The 19,565-nt window shown below is 42.7% G+C and overlaps 1 protein-coding gene across 1 annotated transcript in view; it reads left to right on the top strand.

Moving 5' to 3' along the window:
* KIF5C (kinesin family member 5C) overlaps window positions 1-9,768 on the top strand; it is a 152,065-nt gene extending 142,297 nt beyond the window's left edge. Inside the window, exon 26 of the mRNA XM_003816687.7 lies at window positions 6,100-9,768. The gene's annotated coding sequence lies outside the window, so the exon portion shown is untranslated. The remainder of the gene's footprint in view (window positions 1-6,099) is intronic.
* The last annotated feature ends 9,797 nt before the right edge of the window (window positions 9,769-19,565 follow it).

Below are 19,565 nucleotides of genomic sequence, written 5' to 3'. Positions count from 1 at the left end.
AAGGAAGGTGGTCAGCTCAGAGCTTGAGTAAGATGATGACAGAGACTGGGTGGTTGAAGAAGGCCAGGTGGCAGTGACCTTAGCATGGACTAGACAGACTAGGTGAGGAAATAGAGCCGGCAGCTGAACCCACTTTGGGGGTTTTATTTGAAGGAGATCAGAGAAATGGAGCGATGTGGTGGTAAGGTGGGGCTGCGTTGCTTTTCTGTTGTAAGATGGGAGATATTACAGCATAGTTGTGTGCGATGGTGATGGTATAGCCGAGCTGGGCAGAGGAGGAAGCACAGCTGTGGGTGGGCAGTAGATGGGGTGCATTGGGAGGCAAGATCCAGTTCACTTTAGAGCTTGTTTTCTCGTGCAGGCAAGAAGCCAGATGATCAGCTGAGAGAGAGGGAGGAAGCAGGGTCTCACTCTTGAGACCAGAGACGGTGTAAAATCGACCTCTCAGGCAGTGCTGAGTCTTCTTTGCAGCCCCACACTTAATGTAGACACCTGATTAAACATCTGCCCAGCTCCCTGGTTTTGAGAGCCCTGGAGATCCACTTCCTTTCCAGGCAGTGCTTTGGCAAGCCAGGGGACTTGTTCAAATGTCTCCACCAGATGGCGCCAGTAGGGCATTGCTGAAACCTTAGATGTTTTCTGAAAGACGGAAGGCAGAATGGTCTTTTTTCTTGGTTTTCCTATATTTAGACCATTTTATCTCAAACTTGAGTAGTAAATAGAGTACTTTGAAAGGAATACAATTCTCACAGATCCCCAGAGTTGATTTAAATTATTTTATTATAATACAATTTGCACATTGTAAACAGTATACATTCCCTACTTACAGATCTTATACAACTGTCAAGTCAAAACAAATTTAGAAATTAAATTGAAATAAAACCACAAATAAAAAGTCCAAACCACCAAACTTCACATAATTTAATGAAAGAAGGGCTTTTTCTGAAAATAAAGAGCTAGGTGCAATGCGACCCCGGAGTGCGTTGCTTCTTGTAGAGTTTGGGATGCCTGTTTTTTGTGTGTCGTGGTGTGACTCAATTCTTTCACTCCTGTACTCCCAGCACTCTGAGAGGCTGAGGCAGCAGGATGGCTTGAGCTCAGGAGTTTGAGACAAGCCTGGACAACTTAGCAAGACCTTGTCTTTACTAAAAATAAAAAAAATTAGCTAGGTGTGGTAGTGCATGCCTGTAGCTCCAGTGATTTGGAAGGGTGAGCTGGGAGGATCATTTCAGCTGGAGAGTTTGAGGCTGCAGTGAGCTGTGATCATGCCACCACACTCTAGCCTGGGTGACAGAGTGAGATCCTGCCTCAAAAATAAATAAACAAATAAAAACAAATACATGAAGATTAGCCTAGTGCCTGGCACTGAACAAGCACTCCGTGCTCATCTGTGTTGTCCTCATCACCTGATCCTGTCTCCTCATTCTACATACCAAAGAGGCGGGATGAGCTGTCAAGATCCCATAACTATGAGTGGTAGATCCTGGGCTAAGAGCGATGATCTTCTCTGCAACAGTTCTCAAAGTTCTTGGCCTTAGGACCTTTTCTCCTCTTAAAAAGGATCAATAGACTGGGTATGGTGTCTCACGCCTATAATCCCAGCACTTTGGGAGGCCAAGGCAGGAGGATCACTTGAGGCCAGGAGTTTGAAACCAGCCTTAGTGAGACTCTGTCTCAATAATAATAATAATAAAATAAAATAAATTAAAAATTAGCTAGGTATGGCAGCGTACGCCTGTAGTCCCAACTACTTGGGAGGCTGAGGTGGGAAATTGAGCCCAGTAATTTGAGGCTGTGGTGAGCCATGTTTGTGTCACTGCACTCTAGTCTGGGTGACAGAATGACAATCTTTCTCAAAAAAACAAACAAAAAAGGATCAATGAGTTTATATATATATATGGGTTATATTTATTGATATGTATCATATTAGAAATTAAAGCAAAATATTTAGAATACTGCCAGGTTCATTTAAAAAATAGTAATAAGCCCATACATGTTACCACAAATGTGATTTGTAATGAAAATAACTATTTTCAAAACAAAAAATAGCCAAATGGCATTGTTTTACATTTTTGCAAATCTCTTTGATGCCTGGTTATTTAATAGATGGCAGCTGGATTCCCCCAGCTGTTTCTGCATTCTGTCTGTTGCGGTGTGCTGTTTTGGTTGAAGTATATAAAGATAATCCCCCCTTGTCACACCAGACAAGATTCTTGGCCATTGGACAGCTAAGAAAACTGTGGAATGGGGAAGTTGGGATCATAGTGCCCGTATCACAGGCTTGTCTGGGATTGAATGAGAGAATGTGAAAGAAGAGAGAAAAAAGTCTTAGAAGAGTACCTGGCAAAAATTAGGCCCCTGTGCATGTTAGCTAGTGTTAAAGTGGTCATGGGGACAGATCTGAAAAGATGGCTGAGGTGGGACTGCAGGGAGAGAGGACAGAAATAACTGTAGGTAGGTGCTGCTGTGGCAGAGGACTTTGAAACTGGCAATTTCAACCCAAAGAAGGGAATTGTGGAGCACCCGGAGGCAAGAATTCCTGATTCCGTCTACAGCACAGTAGGCTCCTCCACTTTAATACTCCTCAGCTTCATGGTTCTCAGAGTCAAATTCAGAGCAACTAAAATTGTTCCTCCACAGCAGATTGTACCAAAGCTCCAATGAGATAAATCCACTTCTATTCAGCAGTGATAAGTAGAGTACAATTGGTAATTCTTATAATGTGGGGATTGAATTATAAAAAGGCAAAAGAAAAACTAAAACTATGTACTGTTTGGATTAAGCTTAAATCCACTGCAAGCAATTGCAAAAGCCCAAGTTGGGTGTGAAAACGGTCTCTAAATACTTCTTGCAAAACCCTTGTATAATTAACTTCCTTCATTAGCTTTCCCCACCCCTTCTAAAGAAAGGTGATTTTATTTCCTCCTAAATCTGGTCACACGTTGCCACTTTGAATTACCATCTCCAGTTTGGCAGAGCGCCAGGGGAAGTCCTAGAGCAGGTCAGTTGGTCCAGTCCCCTTCCTCTAAGTGAGTGAGTGGCTACTTGGAAGAGAGTCAACAGGACTGGGTTTTAAAGATTCTCCAGACTCCTCAGTCTCTCTGGGATTAGAACAGACAGAAATGCTTTATCTCAGGGCAAAACCATTTACCTTTAAAATTTATATCTATTTTCTCCCATGAATTTATCTAAGGATATGAAGATCCAGATAGTGGGAAGGATGGATGAGAGCATCCTGCTGGAATCCATGTTTCTTGGGCCTGCTGGAAAGACTTCTCAGCAGACAGGCCTGTAGAGATCCTTAACTGGGGATGAAGAGGAACGCTGCATCCTAGTAAAGAAATGACCCTTTATTGGCAGAGTTCCTGTGCTTTTCCTCTCCTCTCTCACTCTCCTTGAGGTGACTAAACTAAGCAGGTGGGGCCTCCTTTGTGGCCCCGTGTTTCTTCCAAACTATGAGCCAAAACCTGCTGAATCTTGCCCAGCGGGGATCGGGGGCTTTGACTGAGAGGCCTTCCAGGGGGAAATTGTGTCACTTTATGGTCTGCTGGAGTTACTGAGGCCGCCCCATTGCATTGCATTTGTGTCTAGTGCTTGCTGTGTCAACACGGTTTGGCTGCAAACATTGCGTCAGGCCATAATCCCACAATCCAAGGTATGTGCTGGCACCTCTCTTCCTCCAGGCACGCAGGACGGCCATCTCATCCGACCAAGGGGATCTTATCTGACCAGGGGGATAGCGTGCGTGGAGAAACGAACCTGTGAGAAAGTGAAATGGCAGTTTCAGTGGTGGCATTCAGGCAGGCACTCCTATTGGTTTTCAGCTCAAAATGCATTTTAAATAACAACTATGACCATGCTTTTAGGTTTTTCACTTCTAATACTGACAATAAGCCCAAAATTTCACCAGAAAGGCCATGTTCTTCCCAAAGACATCTTACTCTCTGTGACTTCTAAAAATGACAGAAATATCACCCTCTAGGGTTGTTTAAGCCCTTCTTAGTTGTGTAGCTTTGCCACTGTGGGTGATTATACCAAATGAGTTCTGTGAATATTTTTTCTTGTCAGTGAAGAGGTGGTTTTGTTTTTGTTTTTGTTTTTTTGAGACTGAGTCTCACTCTGTCACCCAGGCTGGAGTGCAGTGGCATGATCTCGGCTCACTGCAACCTCTGCTTCCCAGGTTCAAGCGATTCTCCTGTTTCAGCCTCCCAAGTAGCTGGGACTACACATACATGCCACCATGCCAGGCTAATTTTTGTAGTTTTAGTAGAGATGGGGTTTCACCATGTTGGCTGGGCTGGTTTCAAACTCCTGACCTCGAGTGATCCACCCGCGTTGGCCTCCCAAACCAAAGTGCTGGGATTATAGGCATCAGCCACTGCACTTGGCCAAGAGGTGGTATTTTTAAAAAGAATGTGTTGTTCTGTTTTTTTTTTTTTCTATTCAGTTTCTGTTCCGTATTTCTTCTCCCTTTTTCACCCACTTTGCTTTTATCTGCTTTTATAACCCCTTTCTAGACTGAGAATTTTTCTATTTATATGTAACATACATCCTGCTGATTTATGCAAAATATGTGAGGTTGCTTACAATATTATAACATATAAATCAGAAGAGTGAAGAAAAAAAAGAGCATGGTAGCGGGAATCTGAGATATTACCACAGTTGAGCACCAAATGTTGATATAAGCCTTCTAGAGGCAAAACAGAAAGCATAATGCATAATGTGTCAGGTTACAGAGGGCTTTTTTTTTTTTTTTAAATCAAAAGAGAAGCTGGGCTTTTCTTAGTGGCTGTTGTATTTCCAGTACCAGGTAATTCCATGTATTTCTTAAGGATAAGTCTCTACCTCCCTCTTGTCATCCCTGTCCCCATCCCCTAGAGTACCATGAGCTCTGCACAAAACCTATAGTAAGATCTCAGAGCTAGGGCCTCCAGCCGGTGACAGGAAGCAGAGCCTTTCAGTGTCTTCTGAAAGTTGAGTTTACTGATGTTGGGTGCAGGCAGACAGAGGCCACTCAGGCTGGTCTAGACGTTCATCCTGGAGATGCGCCCAGCACCAGCCGAACCTCTGGTGGGAAATGGAATGAAATGGACAGGGGTGGTCTTTTGGAGAATCTTATTATCCGATGGAGACGAAGCATACCTTTGGGAACTGGGAACCTCTTTCTACAGAGAGTCTGGGTTAGGGGCCCTGTTGCACCTGCTTGCTATCCTAAGTGCAGGCAAATGAGAAATGTTTTAATTTCCCCCTAGGAATGAGAAAATGCATTATGTTACTCTGAATATCCATAGCCTCAACAGATACCGACTTATGGAAGAGAATGTTGAGACTGTCAGGACTAAATACTTAAAGCAAAATCAGGAAATAGGAGGTTGTGCTGTTCATGTGCCACTATCCACATGTGTCTTTTGAGCTCTCAAAATGTGGCTAAGTCCAAATTGAGATGGGCTGAAAGTGTAAAATATACACCAGATTGCAAACACTATTGTGTGAAAAAAAAAATCTCAGTAGTAATATTGTAATGTAAACAATCTCAACATGTAATACCAGTTACATGTTGAAATACTATTTAGGCTATATAAAATATATTACAATTAATCTTACCTATTTCTTTTCACTTTTTAATGTAGCCACTAGAGAATTTAAAATTAAATATGTGGCTTGGCCGGGCACGGTGGCTTACACCTGTAATCCCAGCACTTTGGGAGGCCGAGGTGGGTGGATCACCTGAGGTCAGGAATTTGAGACCAGCCTGGACAACATGGTGAAACACCGTCTCTACTAAAAATACAAAAATTAGCCGGGTGTGGTGGCAAACCCTTGTAATCCCAGCTACTTGGGAGGCTAAGGCAGAAGAATCACTTGAACCCGAGAGGCAGAGGTTGCAGTGAGCTGATATTGCGCCACTGCACCCCAGCCTGGGTGACAAGAGTGAAACTCCATCTCAAAAACAAACAAACAAAAAATATGTGGCTTGTGTTATATTTGTATCTGACAGCTCTGGTCTAAACATCTAGAATTAAACAAAACTTTTTTGAGGAGTAAATTTCTACTGTGTTTTCTAATTCCTATGTTCTCTCTTTGGTTCTCTTTCAACAGATATGACTCCACGTAGCATGTCAAGGACTACATTAATCACCAATTCCTTTATTTTTCCCCCCCTACAGTTTCCATTTTTTTTTTTATACTTGCTTACTCCAGCCATCTGCAGTACACCAGTTTCAGGTCTTTTGAGCTGTGTAAAGTTTCTGTGTGTACAGATGTGTGCTCGGACTTTTCTCTTTTTGAGAAATCTGAAGGAGATGGTTGCAGAAGATCCACTTACTACTCAGAACCATTACCACCGACTCGGCCTCCGGGGTGTTGGGTGGTTTCTGGGTGGTTCCTGGAGCCTCCTCTGGGCAGTGCACTGTCCCATCTGTACGCCCTAATGTGCCATTCCCTAGAGGGGAACAACCAAGTGCCGTGGAGGCAGATGATCATGCTCTGCCTCAACTGTCTGGTTTCCTGTAAAATAAACACATTGTTTTATATTTTTAGGGAACAAAAAGTGCTGCTATAGGGTTCAAAGTTTTCATTCTGAACACTTTTCCGAAACAAATTACCCCAAAGACACATTTTGAATATCCTGGTCACATCTTTGGATCTGTAAAATATACCTTTTAGTATGGCACCTGTTAAAATGCAAAGCAAATTTCTTTGGGGCAGAAAAACAATCTGACAGTAGCAGTGTAGAATTTGTTCATTCAAATACATCTGTGTAAATGCAAAAAGTCATAAAATTCACCTCCGAGCTGCTTGCTTTTGAACCTGCAGCAACTAGTCTTAGCCGGCCCGGTTTGAACATCGTTCTTTCAGAAGTGCTGAAAATGCTGCAAAGTTGGATAAGTGGAAATGTGGCTGCCCCTCTCCTCACTACTTCCTCTCTGATCGTTCTGGAGCTTGCATTGGGAATGTCTGCTTTCTCTAACCATTTTCAGCTTGAGTGGGTATTGCTGAAGAAATCCAACATCATTCCAGCAGTTGAAAAAGGAAGCCTTCGGGAGAAAGTGCTTGTCAAAATTTTGTTCTTTGTGCTTGTGTATGAGTAAGTTGCCATGAATAAGTTATTATTTTAACCCATAATTGGCGACTGTTTATATGAATTCTTTCTTTGGCACCAAATAGGTTTCATCTTCTTAGGCACAATTAGAAAAAATCCACATAGATGGATATTTTACATTTAGTTATTGCTTTATCCAAATACATGAATCTAAAGCTGAATCAACCCTTACTTCCAGTTGTGCTTATTAAGAAGATCAATTTCCAAGTACTAAAGTTTTCAGGGAAACTGACTGTGCTGCTATTTGTTTTGACAAATTTGGGGGTAAGTCAATGACAACCAAACCAATCTCGGTGGAAACTCCTATCCTATCATGTTGTGTGCCCAAGATGAGTGAGCTGGCACTGTGCCCTGAAGCTTTCACCACTGTAATGAAGTATATGCCAGGGGAGACTTTGGGCTTTTCTCATGACTGTGTGGGTCGAAGGTAGCTCAAGTGTGTGTGTGTGCGTGTGTGTGTGTGTGTGTATGTGTGTAAAGTGCTAAGAACTGTGCATTGACATCCAAACATTTCTTGTATAAAATTTCCCTAGCAAAGCAAACCTGCTTTGACTTAATTTATTTGTTAAATGTTGCACTTTGTTTATGTATGTTTTGTTTTTGGTGGGGAATAAGGAGAGAGAGGACGACAAATTCTATTGAAGTATTTATTTTGTGAAGATGGCAATTTTGCATTTGTTTAAATTTTTTTCATTCTTTAATTTTGTTATCAGTGCCAGCCCAATATACCTGCTCTATCATTATTTGCAGTCTGATAAAAGGGTCCTTGTGGGGCAGGTTTTGCAAAGCTTATCAGGTAATAACATATGCCACATAACCTTGTTGATATGTTTGCTTCTGATTTGGGAAGCTAAACATTGGTGTTTGAGAGGATTGCCAATTATTAATTGTCATTAACACTACTCTCCATTACTTTTTGTTTGGAAATTGAACAAAGGTCAGTAATGGTTTTTGGCTCTTGGTAATATCCATCATAAAATAGATTGTTTTAGATTCTTTCCAGGGTGATTTTCCCCTGGGTACCCCCTGTCTACTTCTAAAGAATTGCTTGGCACTTTCATGTTTCAAAGGGAAACATTCACTTGTAGTTCCATTTTACTTGATCTCTACAAGGGACTGACAACATTTGCTCTACTTTTATTCGCAGAGAAAGTTGGCTTTGATGTCTCTTAAAGATAATTCTGCTAGTTGCTGATCAGCCAGTCAGTTCACCTAGCTTCAATCTTTATAGGACTTCTAATCTAATTTTCCTATAATGTGACTAAAAGGGAGGCAAATTATTGGAACGGATTATTCAAATGGATCCTTAAATATTGCTATGTTTAATAAGCCAGTTATTATATCAGGACCATGTTCTCTGTAGGCCACTTTCTAAAAAAGCCACATATGTGCAATTTTCAGGTTTTTAGACTATTGCTCCCTGTACTTTAAATGTAAAAACCACACTTCTGAACAACTAAGCTCATGAATATGATTTTGGTTATATGCCGCTTTTGACTAGCATGTATTGTGTCTTTTTCTCCTCTATGAATAATTTTATATTTCATGCTACTTCTCGAAAGTTTACTCTTTGATGCTCTAAGAGAACAGCCAGATGGTTTATATGAATAATCTTTATCTGCAGGATGGTGGATTGGTAAATTAGGAGAATGTTGTTTGAGATATCAAGATTTATGTCTGGGAACTAAAATATATAATGCCAAATGTGTTTTTGTCAATTACTAGAGAATTCTGTGCAAACATATCATCTCTTCAAATGCTGCACACTTTGCTTTTGTTAAACAGCAGGTAGTAGACAGAACAATAACAGTTTCGCATTAAGACTTTTAAAGGAAATAGAATCGTGATTAAGAAATCAGAATTTATAGATATATTGGGATAAATGAAGAAATAAAAATGTTTGTCTAGAATGTAGCATCTAGTGACTTTTTAAAGCCCTAACGTTTACATAAAGAAGCTCTAGTTCTTATAGAAATAACAAAGCAAATAAAAGTTCTTAACAATCCCCTCTTTCGAAGTGCATTTTTTTTAAGCAGGGCAGGAGACATTTGGACTCTAGCTAGATGACATATTGGGAAAGGCAGAGGGTGGAGGGAAGATTTCACTTCATTGTCTAGCCCAGAATCTTGAGCAAGCTAAAGAAACCATCATAATCTAAAATTGCTTCATTTAACACTAACAATTTAGACTTTTTAAACCAAGCATTGAATAATGGCTGGATAACTGCCGAAGTAAGCGCCGCTCCATGAAGTCTGCTTACTTATTTAAAAATTGTGTATCAGTTTTAAATACTGTTCATTGTGTGCAGATATAAGGGGAATAGGGCATTCTGTAGAATTATACATGTCTAGTTTGTAAAGTGTGTCCTGTGTACTGCAGATGTGTGTTCTCTGGGCTTTATGTATCTGTACAGTAGCTTTCACATTAAAAACATTGTGGACAAACTTGTCCGGGGGGTTTGAGGGGAGAATGGTGGTTTATATCAATAACGATGCTGTACTATAGTCCATGTAACAAAAGATCTGGAAGTCACCCTCCTCTGGCCCACGGAAAATTTTGGTAATCTTCTAGGTTCTAAAATGAAGATGTATGGGTACTCTGGCAGACTGCATGTTGTATAATTTGAAAAATACTAAAAGTGGAAAATAAAATTGAATTAAACTTTGGCTGGTCTGTTTCTCCTTATTTGAGCCACCCTGAAGGTATGGTCATTGGAGATGTCAGTGCCTGTGTGAGGATGAGCCATTTTCTGGCCTCAAAAGAGTTCACTTCAAGTGAGCAGGTGCCCCAATACACAGCATAAGCAAAGTCAACCTTGACCATTTTTGCTTTTACTTTGCTTAAATATCTGCTCTAATTTTTTTTTTTTCATTTCAGGACTAAGAAAACTTGACATTTGTCACTTCAATTCTGAAAAGATAGCAGCTGTTGTAAAAAAAAAAAAAGTGTCTTATTAGCTTTTTTAAAAAGTAGGATTGACTGAAAGCTCAATAGAGCAGTGTATTCCCTGAATATCTGAATTTCTTCTTGCCTGAGAATGGCATTAATTCTCCACCAAATGAATTGGAGCCCTGTTTGCATATGTTGAAAGATTATCAGCATCTTTTGAGGATTGGGGTGTTATATTCCTGTTTAACCTACTGATTCTTAGCGTTAATGTACAGGTCTGAGATCTCGTGAGAGGACACCGGAGCATGAATCCTTTGGGGGCTAACCAGTGCCAGGACACAGGATAATTTTTTTTTCTGCTCTCATAACAAGGAGACTTCCCTACCTTAGGACACTAGAATCGTGTGACCATGCATGACATTGTGTATGTAAAGCATCCTCATTCTTGTGCTTGGTTTGATTAATGGTGCATGAGAGCCAGACAGTAAACCTCTTTCCCTTAATTGATTAAAAATGTAAAGGATAGATGTCAAGTGAATGTGTAATTAAGGGCACTGCAAATGGTGTGCTTTTATGCTGTCTTATCCATCTTTTTCGAAATTGTTATTCTCCCAAGAACTCTGAAGAAGTTTCCAGATATCAGATTGTTAAAAGTGACTTATGTAGTAAACTTCAAACGTGGTGGTTGAATATTCAGCTGATGCCTGTGTGTTTTAGATGGGAAAGCAGTTGTCTGAAAGAACCAGATTACAAAGCAAATTTCAATATCAATGGGAAATGACCCCCACAGATCCCAGAACACAGCAGCTCTGCGATGCAGTCAGACTGCATTGATGCCAGTGTTCTCTTGGTTCCTGCAAGACTTTCTTGAGGTTTCTTGTTTCCGCAAGCTCTGAACTGGGCTCTGGCTTTGCCTCAGAAGCACAGAGCTGGAGCATCTGTGGGAGAAAGTGGAAATGGAGCAATAATCTGCAAAGGCAATTACTGGTGATGTGTGTATTGGCAGGTTTCATTCTAGCATTTGTGACAGGTCATGTCTTGTTATTTGTCTTGTGTACATAATACACTGAACAGAGGTAGGAGTCACCTCTTGGATGACACATTAGTTGAAAATGTGGGCTGACTTGACAAAAGGCATCCTGAGCCATGGAGTTTTCACTTTCCTTTTGGCGTTTGGTTGTTCTTCGTCCAATTTGCAAAGAAAACACAAATCTCTCTGTGGGGTTAGTTGGGTTCAAAATAATTTTTAAAAATCCCATACCAACCACTGTTAGTGGTCTTTCTGCCTCCATTACCCTGGATGGCAAAGGCTGGGATTCTCCATCTGCTTTGCTTCAACAGCAGTTTGTTCTGGACTTCCAGGAGGCCCTCTTTGCCGTCGAGCACCTTTTAACCCTTCACCCTTCCCCATGCCCAGATCACAAATGATTCTCATAGTATAGCTATTCAAGATTTATCTACAACAATATTTTATTCCTTCAGAATGTAATTAGAGAAATTGACAAACTTGTTCTGGATGAAACGAAACAGCATCAGAATCTCGTAATGCTCAGAAAGCTACAATAAGCAGTCAGCTATTTCCAGGGCACTATTCTGGCTCTGTGCCAGACACTGTTTTAAATGCTTTACATGTATTAATCCATCTAATCTTCCTAATAACCCCGTGAGGAATGCACCATTATCTCTCCTTTACAGGTAAGGAAACAGGCGCAGAGAGGTTAAGTAGCTTGCCCAAGGTCTCACAGCTGGCAAGAGGAGGCGCCAGGATTGAAACCCACACAGTCTGGTTCTAAGGTTCATGCTCTCAACAGGTAGTAATACTGCCTCTCTGAATAGTGATTGGGATATACATATATGTGTGTGTGTACCTCTCTCACTCACTCTCTCTCTATAGTGGTAAGCAGCAGCCAACCTCAAAAACCCTTTTGTAAAGAATTTATACAAAGCTTTATGCCTTTGCAACTTTTCTGTGCTCTCCTTTCATTGGAATCTGAGACCTCATTGTTATTTGAATTACTTTAAGCAATCAAATGCATCTAGGAAAGAAATAATAGTGAAGGAGGATGCCTCACAGCAAAGGTGCCTGATGACACTGAACTCTACAGGAAGGCTGCGTTTCAGTAGTGCCCTTGTCAGAATCTTTTTAATACATAGCATACTTAGAAGAAGTGTAGCCATTACTCTGTCAGTTTTCAAATTATGTGTCATAAGAATTTAACTTATCCTCCATGTGGATTTTTTTTTCTTTAAGATGCTAATTCTCTCTGTCTGCATTAAAACATGTATAACCTATATTCTTCCGCTTCTTCAGTAAAAAGCTCTCAGTACTCTCTTGCCCCACCTGAAATGGCTCTCAGGGAAGGGCTGAGGGGCACTGGATGAGTTTCCTCTCATTCCCAGGGATGGGTGAGGCCTCAGACGAGGCTCTCCCTACCTCACCTCTGGCCCCATCATGATGATTAATGGGATCTCGTTTTAGAGCTTTAGGTTTTAGAAAAAAGAAACATGCCAGTCATACCACACATGCATGTGCAAGTCCAACCACAGAAGGCTGAAAACAGTGGGGTTCCCTTACGAGCTCCTCCCTTTACCTGTGCCTCTCCTGTCTGAGGGTGTTCTGATGGGCTACCGGGGAGCAAGGCTGGTGGCAGATGTGTCTAGGTGACACGATGCTGACTCCATCAGCCAGCGTCCACCTGGCTGCCTGCCTGCAGACCGCAACCTCCAGCCCAGTGTCCTTGCTGCCCTGCAGCACCTTTCTGGGACCTACATGCAACAGCAAAATACCTCTGGAGTACTGGCTGGCAGGCAGTGGTACTACTGAGTAATTCCACATGGAAAGAATGATGCATGCGGGACCTGGATCCGACTCTCAACTTCCCATCCACCGGCTGGCTGGGGGATTGTGGTCCAGTGGTTTAACTATGCAGAGTCTCAGTGAGCTCATCTCCATACCTGAATTTAGCCCACGATGCTCCATTCTTCACAGTGCCTTTCAGGGATCAGATAAGAAACTGTAGGAAGACATTTTATAACAGTGCTACTCAAATATAAGGGATTGTTATTGTCAAAAACTTCCTAGGAGAATGTATGTTCGTCTTGGACCCCAGCTATTGCCTTCTACCTAGCATCACCAATACTCAGAGTAGAAGAGGAAAGAATATGCGGAGACATTGGGAATTGTCTGATTCTACCCAGTGACAGCAAATCTCTTTGTAGCTGTCCATGTAGGGTTCTTTCTTTTCCCACTGTCTTGGTCAGTTGGGGCTGCTATAACAAAGTGCCATAGACTGGGAGGCTTATAAACAACACACATCTAGTTTTCACAGTTTTGGAGGCTGGAAGTCCAAGTTCAGGGTGCCAGCCAGCACGGTCAAGTTCTGGTGAAGACTTCTTCCTGGTTGTGGACTCCTGACTTCTTGCTGTGTCCACACATGGTGGAAGGGAGGGGAAAGCTCTCTGGGGTCCCTTTTATAAGGGCACTGGACTTATTCATGACTAATGACTAATAAACTCATCGTGATGACCTAATCACCCCAAAAGGCTCTACCTGCTAATATCATCACATTGGATTAGGATTCCAGCATATTAATTTTGGGGAGACACAAACATCCAGTTCATTGTACCCACTTCTCCACCCTCTTTCCTCTTGGGGGAAAACCCACTCTTAGGCTATTTCATGAGTAAGAGAATGTGACATACCCTCTGAAGTATGGTGCAGGGAATAGGGTTTCAGGCTAGTTTCCACGCTCTATGCCTTGTGGCTTTTCACACCAGAGGGCTCAGGTAAGTGCCCTTCACTCAGTGTCCTGGTGCTGGATCATGAATCAAGTCCATTCAGTTTCCCATACGTGGAGGCAGAAGCCCGGTAATCAAGGTTAATGCTGAGAGACGAAATCCTGGCAGAATATTTGTAGGAGCTTAACAAGTTCCCCAAAGGGAGATTAGAGATGCTCAAGGAGTCACTTAGCCGAACCAGCACACAAAAGCACATTCGGCTTCTGCCAGCATCTGGAAACAAGGTGTCTGCTTCGCTTCCATAACCCAGGTATTGGAAAGTTCCTGTCCCAGCACACACAGCAGAGGCAGGAACCCACTGTTCAGTGCAAGCTGACTCTGTCCACATGTGGGCCTGCTGCTCCTAAATACCAGATGACTATGATCAGGGCCTCTGCTTTAAATGTTTTGTCTCCAGACTGTCATAAACCCATGAGAACATCAAAATCCAAAGAGTTGAAGTCACATGTTCAAGACTACTTTGTTCGTTTTGACTGCAGAGCTCAGGTTCCGTCTCTTACAGTCCTCTGCTTGTCCATCTCAGTGGTACGGATTGGAAGCTGCTGTAGAACCCCGCTCCCAATCTTCCCTGTGAGTTGTTGTCAACAAATAGTGCTTTGCAAATAGCTTTCCCTTTCATATATTGAACATCCAAATAAATTGGAGAGTTCTTAAAGAAATAAAGAGTACATCACCAGGCCTTAGAAGAGAAGACTATGAGGGACATTGGGAATCATCTAGTTCCACCCAGTGAAGTCAAATGACTCACCTTGCACCATGCACACCATCAGGAGAGAGCCCAAGCCCAGCGCGCCACCCGCCTCCTCAGGGCTCACTCTGCTGCATCAACCCTCAGCAGGCAAAGACCAAAGCTAGTCACAAGAACGGCACTGGCAATGCACCTTCCTGACTCCATTAGCCCAAATATTGACATTAGTTGTGTGGAAATGTTTTGCCACAGTCATCTGTTGAGTGAGTACTGTGTGGCAGGAGCCCTGTGATCAAGAGTGAACTTCAGCAGTGTAGACTGGAGTTCCAGTGGTTCCAACTCTTTCCTTATCCACTAAGTGCCTCAAACAAGTAACCTAACCTCTCTTAGTGTCACGCCTGGCTCACAATGCATTCTGGAATAGCTAGTCCTTCACATGCATTCTGGAATCTCTTACAAGGAATGAGTGAGGGTGGCACTGTTATTCACCCCAAATACAGATGAAAAAACTGAGGTGTGGAGATGTTAAATGAGTTGCCCAACATCACAAAGAAAGGTAGTGGTGGAGCTGGCTCCAGAGTCCACATTCTTAACCAAGAGGCTGAGCTCTCCTGGGGTCACATGGCTGCTGAGGAGTGCAGAGGGACTGGGTTCACATCCTGCCTCACTTCCTGAGCTGAGTTTCCTCCCAGATCTAAGCTGCTTAGTATGGAAGCAGCTGAAATTTTCATGTGATGAACTGAAAAAGCCTTCTGTAAAAACGTTAGCGTTCATTCATTATTTCAATAAATATTTGAGCACCTATCTTATACCAAAGATTGTTTTCAGAGCTGGAGAGAGATGTGAATAAGACAAGATAGAGTCTTCATTTCCTTAGAGGCAAATTATAAACAAATGAACAACACTTTCTAAAATGACTTCGTATATTCAAGTGCTGTGAAAAGAATAAACCAGGGTGCTGTGATGGCAAGTAACTCCAGTCTAGTTTTGACTGGGTGGTCAGGGAAGGCCTTAGTAAGTGAGGGAGCCAGCCATGCAGAGACTGGGAGACAGTTGCAAACAGATGAACAGCAACTGCAAAGTTCCTCAGGAAGGATTGTGCTTGGTGTGTTAGTGGTAATAGAACTCTGATTTTACACAGATAACATTCTCCACACTGGCATTTCTTTCCCTCATTTACCTATCAAAAGGACAATGAGGGCCAGGTGCGGTGGCTCACGCCTATAATGACAGCACTTTGGGAGGCCAAGGTGGTAGGATCACTTGAAGTCAGGAGTTCGAGACCAGCCTGGCCAACATGGCGAAACTTCGTCTCTACTGAAAATACAAAAAAAATTAGTTGGATGTGGTGGCACATGCCTGTAATCCCAGCTACTTGGGAGGTTGAGGCAGGAGAATCGCTTGAACCCTGGAGGCAGAGGTTGCAGTGAGCTGAGATCGCGCTGTAGCATTCCAGCCTGGGCACCAGAGTGAGACTCTTTCTCAAAAAAAAAAAAAAAAAGACAATGAGTATGTTTGTGTTGCTTTCAGAAGTAAGAAGCAAATTGGAATAATCAACTTCTTCTTTCCTGGAAATACAACGCCAAAGGCATTTGCGCATTTTTGTGGCCAGCAATGTTGTGAGCAGACCCACACATTTGTAGCCCGCGCTTCAGTGCCTGCTCTGAAACCCAGGTAAAAGAGGACAATTTCATCCTGGCTGATGTGTTTTAAACAGCCAAGCAAATTCACGTGGATCCACAGGCCCCAGGAGTATAAAAAATAATAGAGGGGTAAATATGGAAAAGCTGATTTGCTGCCCAACCTCAGGGTCAAGCACAGGTCTGAGCAGGCCACCTGTATCTTTTTAGAGTTGTCTTCTCAGTGAAATGGAGCTGCTGCTACCTGCCACCTTGGAAAAACTGCTTGCTGGCCTCGTACGTGAGGGGTATGCCCAACTCACTTTGGGGAGGTTATTTCAACTTTTTACTACATCAGGACTCTGCGACCGGTGAACATCAAAAACCCAAAGAAACACGCACATCCTTGCCTGCCCTTGGTAAGCCTGGAGAGAATTTCACTGGTCGATAAGAGATGATTCTGAATTTTGCCCGATTATTCTGGAGCTGACATTTTTGGGTGTCACATTTAACATGGACATTTTTGAAGCATAACTTTGATAACCACTCTTGCTGAGGCAGCTGCCTGCCCTGTTCTTGCTTCAGATTCAGTTCCTGCTGAGATCTGTGTGGAAAGAAGTATTTCCCACTATGGGGCTCACACAACTAAATGGCACCACTGAAATTCCCTGTCAAGTCCCCTGGTTAGTGTCTAATTAGTGTGTGGCTTTAGGAAGTGGGACAACACATTTACATTTTTGCAGGCTATTACCTGAATGTGATCGCTGAATAGCGTCAGCTGTTCAAATAGTAATGCTGCATACAATGAGAAATGTGAGAGAGTGTGTGTGTGTATGTGTCTGTGTGTGTGTAGGAGGACACACCCCCGCCCGCTGGCTGGAGTGAGGTATCTGCAATCCTGTGTCAACAGGGGTCTAGGCTTCCTTAAGATTTAAGCAGCTAACACAGAGGTGGCTGCATTGTTTTGTTTTTTTGTGGGGGTCGGGTGGGGGGCGGGAATGGAGTCTCGCTCTGTTGCCCGGGCTGGAGTGCAGTGGTGCAATCTCAACTCACTGCAACCTCTGCCTCCCGGGTTCAAGCGCTTCTCCTGCCTCAGTCTCCTGAGTAGCTGGGATTATGGGCACCCGCCACCATGCCCTGCTAATTTTTGTATTTTTAGTAGAGATGGGTTTTTGCCATGTTGCCCAGGCTGGTCTCAAACCCCTGACCTCAAGTGATCTGCCCGTCTTGGCCTCCCAAAGTGCTGGGGTTACAGGTGTGAGCCACTGTGCCTGGCCGGCTGCACTTCTTACTCTCCTCCTAAGAGAAGCCCAATTTTGTTTTCAGAGTGCTCCTGGTGTGAACTGGGGTTGTGGGAAGGAGTGACATTTCCCCTCCTTTGTTCAGACGGGGTGAAGACTTAACTTACAGGTAAGGGAGGCCCTTGACTGACGTGGGGTGGGAACTGTTTCGAGCTGTCCTCATCTCTGGGCCTGTTTCCTGACCTGTGAAATGGGCCTGTTTCCTGACCCGTGAAATGAGAAGGTTGGGTGGGATCAGTTTCCCAGGCTTGCCTGTGGTGAGTAGCCCCTGGAGTGCTCATTCAAAAGCCGCTCTGCTCTCCCGAATGAGAATGTTTAGGAGTGAACTCTGTCATGAGCAGGCATCCAAGTGATCCTCCCCTTCAAGGATGTTTGGGAATGGTGGTCTGCACAGTCTCTAACAGATCTTCCAACTCCAAAACTCCTGTCCCGGCTATGTCTGGAAGGCAGTGACTCCTAACTATTCCTGAGACCCAAATGGCTTTGCAAGTCTTACAACAGCTGTGGATGTTCTGTTTAGTAAAAATGTATACAGACACAGAACTTCAAATTCAGTTGCAGGGTCTGTGGCTTTTGATTAAGAATTCCTACTTTAAGGTTAACCCTTGAAAGAGAATGTAAGCATTCACTTGAGCCAGGCATGAAGCAGCTGCTCACTAAAGGTCAGTTATTATGCTATTTCTGTGTCTCAGCTTTTCTATGAAATTCTCATATTATTATCTCATTGTATAGGTGAGGACACTGAGGCATAGAGAGATTAACATGCATTGTAAGTTGTGGCTGAATTTGAACTCAAACAGTCTGATTCCAGAGCCAGTGTGAACTTAAAATCTGGGCTGCCTGATAAAGTGGTTATCAGTTTTGCCTACTTGAATTCATGGCACTTTCTGCTCCTAATATTTCTGGCCACTTCCCTATACCTCCTTATATTAGTCATAATTAACTAAGCAGCTACTATGGTACGAGGCCACCACTTCTCCTGTTGTCCTTCCCAGTTTCTCCCCAACCTCCCCTTTTCCCTAGTTTATAAGACAGGAGAAAAGGGAGAAAGCAAAAAGTTGGAAAGAAACAGAAGTAAGATAAATAGCTAGACGACCTTGGCACCACCACCTGGCCCTGGTGGTTAAAATAATAATAATATTAACCCCTGACCAAAACTACTGGTGTTATCTGTAAATTCCAGATGTTGTATGAGAAAGCACTGTAAAACTTTTTGTTCTGTTAGCTGATGTATGTAGCCCCCAGTTACGTTCCTCATGCTTACTTGATCTATTATGACTTTTTCATGTAGACCCCTTAGAGTTGTAAGCCCTTAAAAGGGCTAGGAATTTCTTTTTCGGGGAGCTCGGCTCTTAAGACACGAGTCTGCCGATGCTCCTGGCCAAATAAAAAAAACTCTTCCTTCTTTAATCTGGTGTCTGAGGAGTTTTCTCTGCGACTCGTCCTGCTACACTACTATGTGCCAGGAATGCTACACACATTGTCTCATTGAAAAATGTCCTCAGAAAATGATATACAGTATTTTTTATTTTATTTTATTTTATTTGAGATGGAGTTTCACTGTTGTTGTCCAGGCTGGAGTGCAATAGCGCGATCTCGGCTCACTGCAACCTCTGCCTCCTGGGTTCAAGCAATTCTCCTGCCTCAGCCTCCCAAGTAACTGGGATTACAGGTGCCCATCACCACGCCCGGCTAGATATACATTATTAATATACATGTTGAGTCCTAAGTAAAGACAGGAAAAATTAAGAAGGTAAATATATCCTAAGGCTCAGAAGTTTTTTGGATTGTTGCTTCTTTGGATAATTTATATTTCATTATATTATCAGAGAACTAGAGATAGAGCAGAAACTGAAGATTTTCTAGTTCAAATATCATTCTCCTAGAGACCAGTAGAGAATAGCAATAAATAGTTATTTGTAAAGATTAATTGATTCATTCTAGAGTCTTATGAGGTCTATCAGTGGTTTTGTCCCTATTTCCAGCATTTTAATGTTGATCAGAAGTGGGCTGGCTCTCTTTGCACTGCTAGGCAGAGCTACTGTTCACTGAGCAGGTGCTTTGTGCTGGCGCTGTGCTCAAGCACTTTACGTGGATTATTTAACTTAGCCACACAACAGTATCAGAACTTCTTATTTCAGATAACCCTTTTAAGCAAAAAACTTCAA

Source organism: Pan paniscus, chromosome 13 (assembly GCF_029289425.2).
Source record: "Pan paniscus chromosome 13, NHGRI_mPanPan1-v2.0_pri, whole genome shotgun sequence".
Classification (NCBI taxonomy): domain Eukaryota; kingdom Metazoa; phylum Chordata; class Mammalia; order Primates; family Hominidae; genus Pan; species Pan paniscus.
This window is presented reverse-complemented; position numbering and strand designations above follow the sequence as displayed.